Consider the following 12,704-nt stretch of genomic DNA (forward strand, 5'->3'; position numbering starts at 1 on the left):
GCACAGGCTCCGGACGCGCAGGCTCAGCGGCCATGGCTCACGGGCCCGGGCGCTCCGCGGCATGTGGGATCCTCCCAGACTGGGGCGCGAACCCGGTTCCCCTGCATCGGCAGGCGGACGCGCAACCACTGCGCCACCAGGGAAGCCCCCAAGCTAGTTCTTTCCACAAGTAAATATGCTGAAAGAATTCTATATAAACCAAATAAGTACCAAAGAAGTCTTTTAAAAATGCACCTTTTTGGGACTTCCCTGGAGGTCCAGTGGTTAAGACCCCATGCTTCCAGTGCAGGAGGCACGGGTTCGATCCCTGATCAGGGAGCTAAGATCCCGCATGCCATGCGGCTTGGCCAAAAAAAAAAGAAAGAAAAAGAAAAAAAGCACCTTTTCCTTAATGTCATTTGCTGCAACATGATGGATGTAGAAATTATCATATTAAGTGAAGTAAGCCAGAGACAGAAGGACAAATACCATATGATATCATTTATATGTGGAACCTAAAAAAAAAATAATACAAATGAACTTATTTACAAAACAGAAACAGACTCAACAGACATAAAAAACAAACTTATGATTACCAAAGGGGATGGCGGCTAAATTAGGAGTCTGGGATTAACATATACACACTACTATGTATAAAACAGGCAAACAAGGACCTACCATATAGCACAGGGAACTATACTCAATACCTTGGAATAACCTATAATGGAAAAGAATCTGAAAAAGAATACATGTGTATGTATATACATATACACATATATATACAAAAAACTGAATCACTCTGCTGTATACTTGAAACACAACATTGTAAATTAACTATACTTCAATTTTAAAAATGCACCTTTTCTTGTGCTTGCTTCAGCAGCACATATACTAAAATTGGGAATGATACAGAGAAGATTTGCATGGCCCCTGCGCGAGGATGACACACAAATTCGTGAAGCGTTCCATATTTTAAATTTATTTGTTCATTCATTCATTCATTTATGGCTGCACTGGGTATTCATTGCTGTGCGCAGGCTTTCTCTAGTTGCAGTGAGCGGGGCCTACTCTTCGTTGTGGTGCGCGGGCTTCTCATTGCAGTGGCCTCTCCTGTTGTGGAGCACTGCCTCTAGGCGCGTGGGCTTCAGTTAGTTGTGGCTCGCAGGCTCTAGAGCGCAGGCTTAGTAGTTGTGGTGCAGAGGCTTAGCTGCTTCGTGGCATGTGGGATCTTCCCGGACCAGGGCTCGACCGTGTCCCCTGCATTGGCAGGCGGATTCTCAACCACTGTGCCACCAGGGAAGTCCCAAAAATGCACCTTTTCTTAATAAGGAAACTGTCTAGACTCTTTTAAAGACAAATTCCTTTAGCAATATCAACTAATAAAAATGCATACATTCATCATATATAAACCTTATCCCCCAATCTACATCTTAATATTAGGCAATAATAATAGAACATCATAAGCTTGTATTCTCTTCATAATACCCAGTTTCACATCTCAAACATGACTATTCAACTCTAAACTCACATGTTTGAATCACAAACTGTAGGTCCCATTTGAAAACTGAATGAATAGTAGCTTAGTATAAAAGCCAAAGTTTTGACCATTACCCAAAATTCCCATTAAGATCCCCACTGGGGCTTCCCTGGTGGTGCAGTGGTTGAGAGTCCGCCTGCCGATGCAGAGGACAGGGGTTCGTGCCCCAGTCCGGGAAGATCCCACATGCCACGGAGCGGCTGGGCGCGTGAGCCACGGCCGCTGAGCCTGCGCGTCCGGAGCCTGTGCTCCGCAACGGGAGAGGCCACAACGGTGAGAGGCCCGCGTACCGCAAAAAAAACAAAAAAACAAAAACAAACAAACAAACAAAAAGATCCCCACTGTATCTCTTTTGATGCCAATTCTATCTCCCCCTTCATCATGGGCTCCAACCATACTGGACTCTTTGCTCTTCCTGGAATGTCAGACACGCTACCTTATAGCCTGCGTACTGGCTGTTCTCTTTGTGAGAAGGCTCTTTCCCCAGGTACCCACAGAGCTAATCCCCTCACCCTGAAGTTTTTATTCAAATGTCATTTTCTCAAAGAGGCCTACTCTGAGCCCTGATTTAAGATTATATTTTTCCGCCCATCCTATCCACGGATGTATCCCCACCATTCCCCTTTACCTTGTTCTACTTTCCCTTTTTTTTTTTTTTTTTTTTTTTTGTGGTATGCGGGCCTCCCTCTGCTGTGGCCTCTCCCGTTGCGGAGCACAGGCTCCGGATGCGCAGGCCCAGCGGCCATGGCTCACGGGCCCAGCCGCTCCGCGGCATGTGGGATCCTCCCAGACCGGGGCGCGAACCCAGTTCCCCTGCATCGGCAGGCGGACGCGCAACCACTGCGCCACCAGGGAAGCCCCTACTTTTCCTTTTAATCCATGCATGAAACACTACATAAGGTACTTACGTAAGGTACAATACTTATTATGTTTCTCATGTGTCCTGTCTAAAATGTAACCTCCACCAGAAAGGAACCTGTTTTATTCACTGGTGAATCCCAGGCACCTAGAATACCATGTGACCCATAATAAGCACTTAATAAAAATTTGTTGAATCTAACTGAATAGCAGGGCTCTTAAATATACTTAGCCAACATGAGCTAAAATTTAAATAGACAGGTTCTAGAGTTAGGTGAAGAAAGTACAACTATACACTCTGATCTACAAAACTTACAAATACATTCCTGTAAAGCTGGTGCCTTACTACGCATTTCTGGGTCTCTGAACTCACTTGTTTAGTGCTGTTGATTATACAAAAAAATGTAACTTTATATTAGAAAATCTGACTTATTGAGAGGATGAAAAGGGAAAATAAGAATTTTCAATGAAGCTCTTGGGGTAGCCAGATCTGAGTCAAATGACTTTATGTACTAGTCAGCTTCTAAGATGGTCCCCCCTTACTGCTGCCTCCTGGTATTCACACCCTTTAATAATCCCTTCTAAAAATGAATCAGGGTTCATCTATGTGACTACTGTATAATAAAAAATTTGACTGGCCTTTGTCCCTAGAGGGAGACTATAAATCGTTGGAATTTACAGTAAATGAACCAGTGGAAATTAAACAACACACTCCTAAACAACCAATGGGTCAAAGAAGAAATTACAAGGGAAACTTGAAAATATCTTGAGACAAATGAAAACAAAAACACAGCATACCAAAACTTACAGGATGCAGCAAAAGCAGTGCTAATAGTAATATACAGCTGTAAATGCTTAAATTAAAAATGAAGGATATCAAATCAACAACCTAACTTTATACCTTAAGGAACTAGAAAAAGAATAAACTAAACCCAAAGCAGCCAGAACGAAGGAAAAAATAAATAAATATGAAACCAAAGATTGGTTCTGACAGGGTCATGGGAACCCTTGAACCTGCAGCCAGTTGGTCAGAAGTGCAGGTGGCCTGGGGATCCTCCAAAGTGCTGCTGGCATCTAAAGTGAGGGCAGTCTTCTTGGGGGATCATGCCCTTTTGACTTGTGGGGTCTGCATTAATTCCAGATGGTTAGTGTCAGAATTGTATTGCAGTATACTAGTTGGTGTCTAAACAATGACCAACAGAATGAGGAGGAAGTGACAGTGAGTGACTTTTGAGGCAAGGTCATAGATGGGATTGTGGCTTCTGCCTTGCTCTTCTGAATTGCTTGTTCTGGGAAAGGCCATCCGCTGTATCATGACACTCAAGCAGCCCTGGAAGAGGCTGACAGTGGTAGGAATGAGGCTTTCCACAACCAGCATGAATTTGCTAGCCATGTGAATGAGCCACCATGGAATTAGATGACTGCCACCCCACCTAGTATCTTGACTGTAACCCTGTATGAGACTCCAAACCAGAAACCCTAACTCCTGACCCACACAAACTGTGCGAGATAATAAATGTTTACTGTTGTTTTAATCCACTAAATTTTGGGTAATTTGTTACACATCAATAAATAGCTCAAACATTTCACTTCCTTTAAGGACAGAAAGAATGATATACCATGGGAGTTAAATACTTTCTTACTTTGCTATGTAAATTCAGAACACATTTCATAAAACACAATGGACAGCACTGTCATTCAAATTAAATTTTAAAGTGTCTTACTAAAAACAAATGCTGGGGGCTTTCCTGGTGGTGCAGTGGTTGGGAATCCGCCTGCCAATGCAGGGGACACAGGTTCAAGCCCTGGTCTAGGAAGATCCCATATGCCGCGGAGCAACTAAGCCCGAGCGCCATTACTACTGAGCCTGCACTCTAGAGCCCGTGAGCCACAGCTACTGAAGCCCACGTGCCTAGAGCCCATGCTCCACAAGAGAAGCCACCACAATGAGAAGCCCGTGCACCACAACGAAGAGTAGCCCCTGCTCGCCGCAACTAGAGAAGGCCCGCGCGCAGCAACAAAGACCTAATGCAGCCAAAAATAAAAAATAAATTTTTTTAAAAATTATAAAACAACAACAAACAAACAAATGCTGGGACTTCCCTGGCTGTCCAGTGGTTAAGACTCTGTGCTCCCAATGCAGGGGGAATGGGTTTGACCCTTGATCGGGAAACTAAGATCCCCCATACCACACGGCCAAAAAAAGAAAAAGAAAAAGAAAAACAAATGCTGGGTTTTTTGGACAGTTTCTGCCCCCAGATGTGGGCTAGACTATACTAATATAGATGTGCTTAAGTGGATTTATTTCCTCCCCATAAATGAAAGCACACTATACAATGTCCTGGGATTAACCAAAATGGAAAAGAATATAAAAAGAATATAGATATATGTATAACTGAGTCACTTTACTGTACAGCAGAAATTAACACAACATTGTAAATCAACTATACTTCAATTTAAATAAATAAATAAATAAATTTACTCAGTTGAATTTGTGTTATTTAACAGTCTGCCTGGACTTAATTAAGGTTACAATCCAAGCAACAAAGCCTTGGCTCTAAAAGTACATGATAAAGACTCTACCAGCTAAAGGGTATTTATTCCTTTTTCCCTCTTCTTATTCCTTTTCTTAATACTGAAATACATATAGTTGGAGTTTTTCACTCATCTTTCTTCAATTTTTTTTTTTACTGTAAAATACACACAACATACAATTTATCATCTTAACCCCTTTTAAGTGTTCAGTTCAGTGGTAAGAAGTACATCACCACCATCCATCTCCAGAATTCTTTTCATATTACAAATCTGAAACTCTGTACCAATTAAATAATAAACCTCCATTTCCCCTCCCTGCAGCCCCTGGCAACTACCATTCTACTGTCTGTCTCTATGATTCTGACTACTCTAAGTCCCTTATACAAGTGGTATACAAGATTTTAATCCTTAAAGCAGTTCAACATTGAATGTTTTTCAAATAATACAATCAAGGTATATGACTAAGTAGATGTTATGGTTTGAACTGTGTCCTCCCCAAATTCCTATGTTGTCATATGAATACCTCAAAATATGACCTTATTTAGAAACAGAGTCACTGCAGATGTAATTAATTAAGATGAGGTCATACTGGAGCCAAGTGGGCCCCTAATCTGACTGGTGTCATTATAAAAGGGAGAATTTAGGACATAGACACACACAGGGAGAATGCCTTGTGAAGACTGGAGTTATGCTGCCACAAGCCAAAGAACTACCCAAAGCTAGAAGAAAAGCATGGAACAAATCCTTCCCTAGTGCCTTCAGGGAGTGATTATACCAATAATTTATAGTCACTTTTGACGTTCATCCTCTGTTGAAGCTAATGTTTTCTTGTTCTACTTCTATCTAGCTATTTCCAATCTGCATAAACAGTATTTGAAAGCATTAGCCACTATTACTCACTTGCCAAATCCTGAGTTCAGAATTTTGTTTTCTTTTCGAGATGAATATAAAAGCACCTACAAGTCAAGGAAAATGTTCTTCCTGTGATAAGGAAAAATAAAAAGAACATTACAGTAAGGATACAGCCCTCATTTCTGCTGTATGCATTTATGTGCAAAATTATTCAAATGAACCAAACTAGTCTTAAAAACATCACTATCAAAAACTATTCAGAAGGAACAATCAAAAAGAATTTACTCTCTACCTGCACTGGCATTAATTTTATAAAGATGTCAAAACTCCTGGAGCAGTGGTTCTCGAGTTTTTAAACACTGTCCCCTTTGAGAATCTGATGATGCTATGGACACTCTTCTCCCACAGAAGACCTTTCCTTTAGTATAAATGATCACTCCCCTGTTTGTGAGGTAGGACGGAAGAATGTTCTGTTCCTTTTCTCTGCCCAGTATCTTCTTTCTTCTCCTAGATGAAATGAAAAAACTACTCTGGACAAAAGCAACAGAAAGGTCTTATTTAGAAGTATTTCTTTACCTGGTATTTTCAACTCTGCTAAATCCAGGGCCAGCAAAAAGCATAACAGACACATTCATTTGTATTAGGACATGTCATTCGACCTGGGCCTAACTAACGTGCCAGTTTTAAACAGGTTTCACCAACTCAGAAACCTTTCGCACAATTTAACTGAAAGGCCGAATGAGGGGTCATAACAACCCAAATTACAAAAAAAAGATATCCCATAAAATTAAACAAGAACCGAATACATGGGCTTCCCTGGTGACGCAGTAGTTGAGTCCGCCTGCCGATGCAGGGGACGCGGGTTCGTGCCCCGGTCCGGGAAGATCCAAAATGCCACGGAGCGGCTAGGCCCGTGAGCCATGGACGCTGAGCCTGCGCGTCCGGAGCCTGTGCTCCGCAACGGGAGAGGCCACAACAGTGAGAGGCCCGCGCACCGCAAAAAAAAAAAAAAAAAAAAAAGAACCGAATACAAATTTCTGACAGTAGTATACTTTGTAACCCCACCCCATTACACAAATTACTTTATAATAATAATTTCCCAAACTTTTTCTCATTCACTCTATAAATACATATATAAATAAAAATTGTACACTGACTCCTTTAGTTCTGGAAAACTACGGTTAATTCTACCTAGAGTCAGCTGAGATTAATGCGCCATTATGCAACTATCAGGTCATACAAGGACAAAGCTGCTTTCGCAGATCTTAAAGAAGTTTGAGAGGTGGGAGTGGGAACGAATGCATATAATAAAGGTAAGCAAGAGAACGTACACGATACACAGACTCAAATTAAATCCCAGGAAGTGGGGGAAACCTGTTACACCAAATCTCAAGGTCAAAGGGACAGGGACACAAAATACTCAGAGCCACAACAGGCCTCGACTGAGACCCGAGCCTCAGGCAAAACAGTGGACACGAAGTTTGTGAGGCGAGGAGCATAAATAAATCAATAAAACAAAGATATTCTTCAAAGATAAACCGATGGCCGAAGCAGAAAATGCCACATATACACAAGCGTGGTTGCAATCATCGGGCAACAAGCCGAAAGCACAAAGGCAGCCTAAGGCAAGGCACTGAGAAGGTCAGTGGCAGGTCGGGTCTGAGTTATGGTGCAACACACCCCCAAAAGTCCGGGCTGCCGCCCTGGGGCCGCTCGGAAGGAAACCCGCGCCTGGCCAAGGCCCGTGCCAGCTGCGGGCAGGCTCCGCGCACTCCGTTCTTCGAACGGCTTGGACCGCGCCACCTCCTGTTAGTTCCCCTGTCTTGGGCTTCTCGGCTTACCTCGCACGGGCCAGCAGAAGCACTCGAGCGCCCGTGGTCCGGCCCTCCCCCTGGCCCAAAGGCCAGGGGACCTCAGCCCACCTCACTCCGCCATCTTTGCTCCTTCTCAAGTCCGCCAACCCTGCGGCGGCCGTTTCCACAAACCCTGCCTCTTCCGCTAACACTAGTACGGATTGGATAACGACTTGCGCAGGCGCGCTCTTCTTCCGTTGTAGGTTGGTTGGAATGTACGTCAATCAATAGCGCCAGCATCTCTTTTCGGTCCGTTTTTGCGTCTGATTGGATCTCAGGGTTGAGGTAATAGGGAAAAATGTTCTCGTAATTCATTTCTTCGGGGTGTAAAATTATTTCACCGTAGAAGCAGTGCCGTTTCGTATTATGTAGTCTGGCTAGGCCTCATGGCAGTTTTAAACCATCGTTAGATTAAGCTATAGATTAAACTAATAATTTCATTCTCAGGGCCTAGGAGCTTTTAATACTGGGCATAACACGACACCTAGGCAACCAATTTAATAGCTCAAGTTTGCCTCTTGACTTTGACCCATTTCCACTCCTAAAGAGCCCAAACGCCAGACTGCTGTTTATAGTTCTGGTCAATGCGCGAGAGCGGATTCGTCACTTTTCTTTGAGGGCCATTCTGCAGAATGTCAAACTGTTATAACTGACAGTCTTGTTGCTTACTACACCCAACTGTAGAAGTATTGAGATTCTTTCTCCAGTGATTCTTCCAGGAAAGGCAGGGAGTGTAACTGGGAACTCCTCTAACGGCGCGCGACAAGCGATGTTGGATGGGGCCCCCTCCGGAGGGGCCCCCTTGCCTTCCCGCAGCCCCTATTGTTCCGCCCCCGCCTCCCCCCCTTCCCCTTCCCGCCGGCTCCTTTTTCCCCTCAGTCGTCTCCCGCCTGCAGTTTTTGGCTTTCACCCCCACCAATGACCAAAGACTTGACCACTCAGAGTCCAGCTCCTCAGAACACTGCTCGACATGGACACCGGTGTGAATGAAGGTGGATTAAATGTCACTCTCACCATCCGGCTACTTATGCATGGAAAGGAAGTTGGCAGTATCATCGGGAAAGAAAGGAGAATCAGTTAGGAAGATGCGCGAGGACAGTGGTGCACGTATCAACATCTCAGGAGGGAATTGTCCTGAGAGGATTATCACTTTGGCTGGACCAACTAATGCCATCTTCAAAGCCTTTGTTAAGATCATTGACAAACTGGAAGAGGACATCAGCAGCTCTATGACCAATAGCACAGCTGCCAGTAGACCCCCAGTCACCCTGAGGCTGGTGGTCCCTGCTGGTCAGTGTAGCTCTCATTGGGAAAGGTGGTTGCAAGATCAAGGAAATAGGAGAGAGTACAGGGGCTCAGGTCCAGGTGGCAAGGGATATGCTCCCCAGCTCGACTGAGCAGGCCATCACTCTTGCTGGCATTCCGCAATCCATCACTGAGGGTGTGAAACAGATCTGCGTGGTCATGTTGGGGACTCTCTCCCAGTCCCCTCCGCAAAGGGTGTGACCATCCCATACTGGTCCAAGCCTCCAGTTCTCCGGTCATCTTTGCAGGTGGTCAGAACAGGTACAGCACAGACAGGGACAGTGCGAGCTCCCCACACCACCCCGTCCATGTGCCTCAACGCTGACCTAGAGGGACCGCCTCTAGAGGCCTATACCATTCAAGGACAGTATGCCATTCCACAGCCAGATTTGACCAAGCTGCACCAGTTGGCAATGCAACAGTCTCATTTTCCCATGACACATGGCAACACCGGATTCAGTGGTTTGGATGCATCTGCTCACACTACTTTTCATGAACTCACAGTTCCCAACGACTTGATTGGCTGCATAATCAGGCGTCAAGGCACCAAAATCAATGAGACCCATCAGATATCTGGGGTGCAGATCAAAATTGCGAACCCAGTGGAAGTCTCTACTGATAAGCAAGTTACCATCACTGGATCTGCTGCCAGCATTAGCTTGGCTCAATATCTAATAAATGTCAGGCTTTCCTCAGAGACAGGTGGCATGGGGAGCATCTAGAACAATGCAGATTCATCCATAATCCCTTTCTGCTGTTCACCACTACCCATGATCCATCTGAGTACAGTCAGCGATTCCAGGTTTTAAATAGTTTGTAAATTTTCAGTTTCTACACACTTTATCATGCACTCGTGATTTTTTAATTAAAGCATTTTAATTCCTTTCTCCGTTCAGCTGCTAATGCTGAGATCCATATTTAGTTTTATAAGCTTCTTGTTTTTTGTTCTTTGTGTTTTTTTGGCTCATGAACTTTTTGTTTGTCACGGAAATGTGAGTGGAATATTAATACATTTCAGTTTAGTTCTGTAATGTGAGGAATTTTTCAAAAAAAGTTAAAAGATGGACTGGAGGGCTTCCCTGGTGGCGCAGTGGTTGAGAGTCCGCCTGCCGATGCAGGGGACACGGGTTTGTGCCCCGGTCCGGGAGGATCCCACATGCTGCAGAGCAGCTAGGCCCGTGAGCCATGGCCGCTGAGCCTGCGCATCCGGAGCCTGTGCTCTGCAACGGGAGAGGCCACAACGGTGAGAGGCCCGTATACCGCAAAAAAAAAAAAAAAGATGGACTGGAGCTTTTTCTTTGTGAATAGAAACTGGACCCTACAGAGATTAAAAAAAAAAAAAGGACCCTGCTTTCAATTCTTTTGGGTGTATACCCAAAAGTGGGATTTCTGGATCATATGGTAATTCTATTTTTAATTTTTTGAGGAACAGTTGTACTGTTTTCCACGGTGGCTCTACCATCTTACACTCCCAGCAACAGTGCCCAAGGGTTGCATAATTGGGTTGTCTTTTTATTGTTGAGATGTAATTTATATAATGTAGGTACAAGTCCCTTATCAGGATATGATTTGCAAGTATTTTCTCCCACTCTACAGATTATCTTTTCACTTTCTTGAACAGCAAAAGTTAAAAAAAATTTTTTTCATGCCACGTGGCACGTGGGATCTTTATTCTCTGACCACGGATTGAACCCATGCCCCCTGCAGTGGAAGTGCAGAGTCTTAACCACTGGACCACCAGGGAAGTCCCAAAAGTTTTAAATTTTGATGATGTCCAGTTTACCTATTTTTTATTTTGTTGATTGTGCTTTTGGTATCATATTTAAGAAACCACTGCCTAACCCAAGGTCATGAAGATTTATGCCTCTGTTTTCTTCTATAAGTTTTGTAACTTTAGCTCTTACATTTAAGTCTTTCATACATTTTTTAAAGTCGTTTGATTTGTTGTTGTTGTTGTTGTTGTTTGCATATGGTGTGAGGTAGGGGTCCAACTTCATTCGTTTGCATAAGGATATCCAATTGCCCCAGTTGTACTGTTTCCCCCACCAGTTTGCTTTGGCATCCTTGTCAAAGATCAGCTGACCACAAATGTGAGGATTTATTTCTAGACTCATGATTCTAGTCCATTGCTCTATGGACTAGAGCATGAGGCGGTCTATCCTCATGCCTTGATTACTGTAGCTTTGTAGTAAGTAAATTTTGAAATTGGGAAGTGTGATTCCAATTCTGTCCCTCTTTTCAAGACTGCTGATACTGATCTTTTAGCTTTTTGGTGTATGGTTATTCAACTACCATCCTCAAATACATCAACTGGAATCCAACCCAATTTTCTCCATCTTAACCTTATGAATACTATGAGAGACCCAGTCATATGTTTTGCTGAAAACAACACTCTAGGGGACTTCCCTGGTGGTGCAGTGGTTAAGAATCTGCCTGCCAATGCAGGGGACATGGGTTCGAGTCCTGGTCCAGGAAGATCCCACATGCCGCGGAGCAACTAAGCCCATGTGCCACAACTACTGAGCCTGTGCTCTAGAGCCCGTGCACCACAACTACTGAAGCCCGTGTGCTTAGAGCCCATGCTCTGCAACAAGAGAAGCCACCGCAATGAGAAGCCCGCGCACTGCAATGAAGAGTAGCCCCCGCTCACCACGCTAGAGGAAGATTGTGCACAGCAACAAAGACCCAACACAGCCATAAATAAATAAATAAATTTATTTTTTTTTAAAAGTTGGACTTCCCTGGTGGCGCAGTGGTTAAGAATCCACCTGCCAGTGCAGGGGACACGGGTTCAAGGCCTGGTCAAGGAAGATCCCATGTGCCGCGGAGCAACGAAGCCCATGTGCCACAACTACAGAGCTGGTGCTTTAGAGCCCGTGAGCCACAACTACTGAGCCTGTGTGCCACAACTACTGAAGCCTGTGTGCCTAGAGCCTGTGCTCTGCAACAAGAGAAGCCACTGCAATGAGAAGCCCACGCACCGCAAGGAAGAGTAGCCCCCACTCGCTGCAACTAGAGAAAGCCCGCGCACAGCAACGAAGACCCAACGCAGCCAAAAATAACTAAATGAATAAATAAATTTTTAAAAAAAGCAACACTCAACACTGCCTATTTCATTGATCTGACACACAAATTTAATAAAACTTGGAAATAAGTGAGAGGAATTTGCGTACTTAATTCTTTGCCAAAAACATCAGCATCCTGGTGATCATCAAATTCTTTTCCATGTCTTCACAACAATGTAATGACTTATTCTAAAATTCTGCTGGGGAATAATGTCAAACAAATGAGTGGATCATTTCTGAAATCTGTCCTTTTCCCCTTTTGCAAACTTTGCTAGTATCTGCCTCTTTCTGTTCTCTAACCATCTCGCAATATCTATGATGTCTCTGTGATTACAAAGCTACCAGAATTGCCCCTAATTTCATGGGCACAGAAGAGGAGCTCACAGAATGCAGAGTCATGTTTTACAAACACGGATTGTATGCTATCCCAGGTTTGTGATTCGGCTCCACATCTGCCAGGAGGAGGTAGGAGGCAGCACAAAATCATTTAAAGTACAGCATGTGCATTCTGCTAAAGTTGAAAGTTTTTATACAGAGATTGAGTCTGTTCTGAGAAAATGTTTCATCAAATAATGAGGGTCTCCATGGCAGCCTTCTCCCCACAGAGATATCCTGCAGAGGATAATTTAATAACAGCTAGAAATCTGCTATTCCCAAGTTGACAGAGAAAAGATAACACCTACCCACAAGAAATATAGTGTCACAGAGAATAATGCTTTT

General features: G+C 43.9%; 1 long non-coding RNA gene, 1 other non-coding gene and 1 pseudogene across 3 annotated transcripts in view; 2 read left to right on the forward strand and 1 right to left on the reverse strand.

Annotated features, from left to right (window-relative positions):
- LOC114487109 (uncharacterized) overlaps positions 1-7,740 on the reverse strand; it is a 24,563-nt gene extending 16,823 nt beyond the window's left edge. For both annotated transcript variants that reach the window (XR_008618625.1, XR_008618624.1), the window contains exons 1-2: positions 7,603-7,740; positions 5,810-5,890 (exon numbers count right to left, since the gene is read on the reverse strand). This is a non-coding gene — a long non-coding RNA (uncharacterized lncRNA). The remainder of the gene's footprint in view (positions 1-5,809; positions 5,891-7,602) is intronic.
- LOC112063526 (U6 spliceosomal RNA) lies at positions 847-954 on the forward strand. Its single transcript, XR_002891035.1, has one exon. It is a non-coding gene; the product is annotated as a U6 spliceosomal RNA (small nuclear RNA).
- Positions 7,741-8,468: 728 nt separating the features above from the next.
- Positions 8,469-9,700, forward strand: LOC102996019 (poly(rC)-binding protein 2-like; annotated as a pseudogene).
- The last annotated feature ends 3,004 nt before the right edge of the window (positions 9,701-12,704 follow it).

Source organism: Physeter macrocephalus, chromosome 11 (assembly GCF_002837175.3).
Source record: "Physeter macrocephalus isolate SW-GA chromosome 11, ASM283717v5, whole genome shotgun sequence".
NCBI classification, from domain to species: Eukaryota; Metazoa; Chordata; class Mammalia; order Artiodactyla; family Physeteridae; genus Physeter; species Physeter macrocephalus.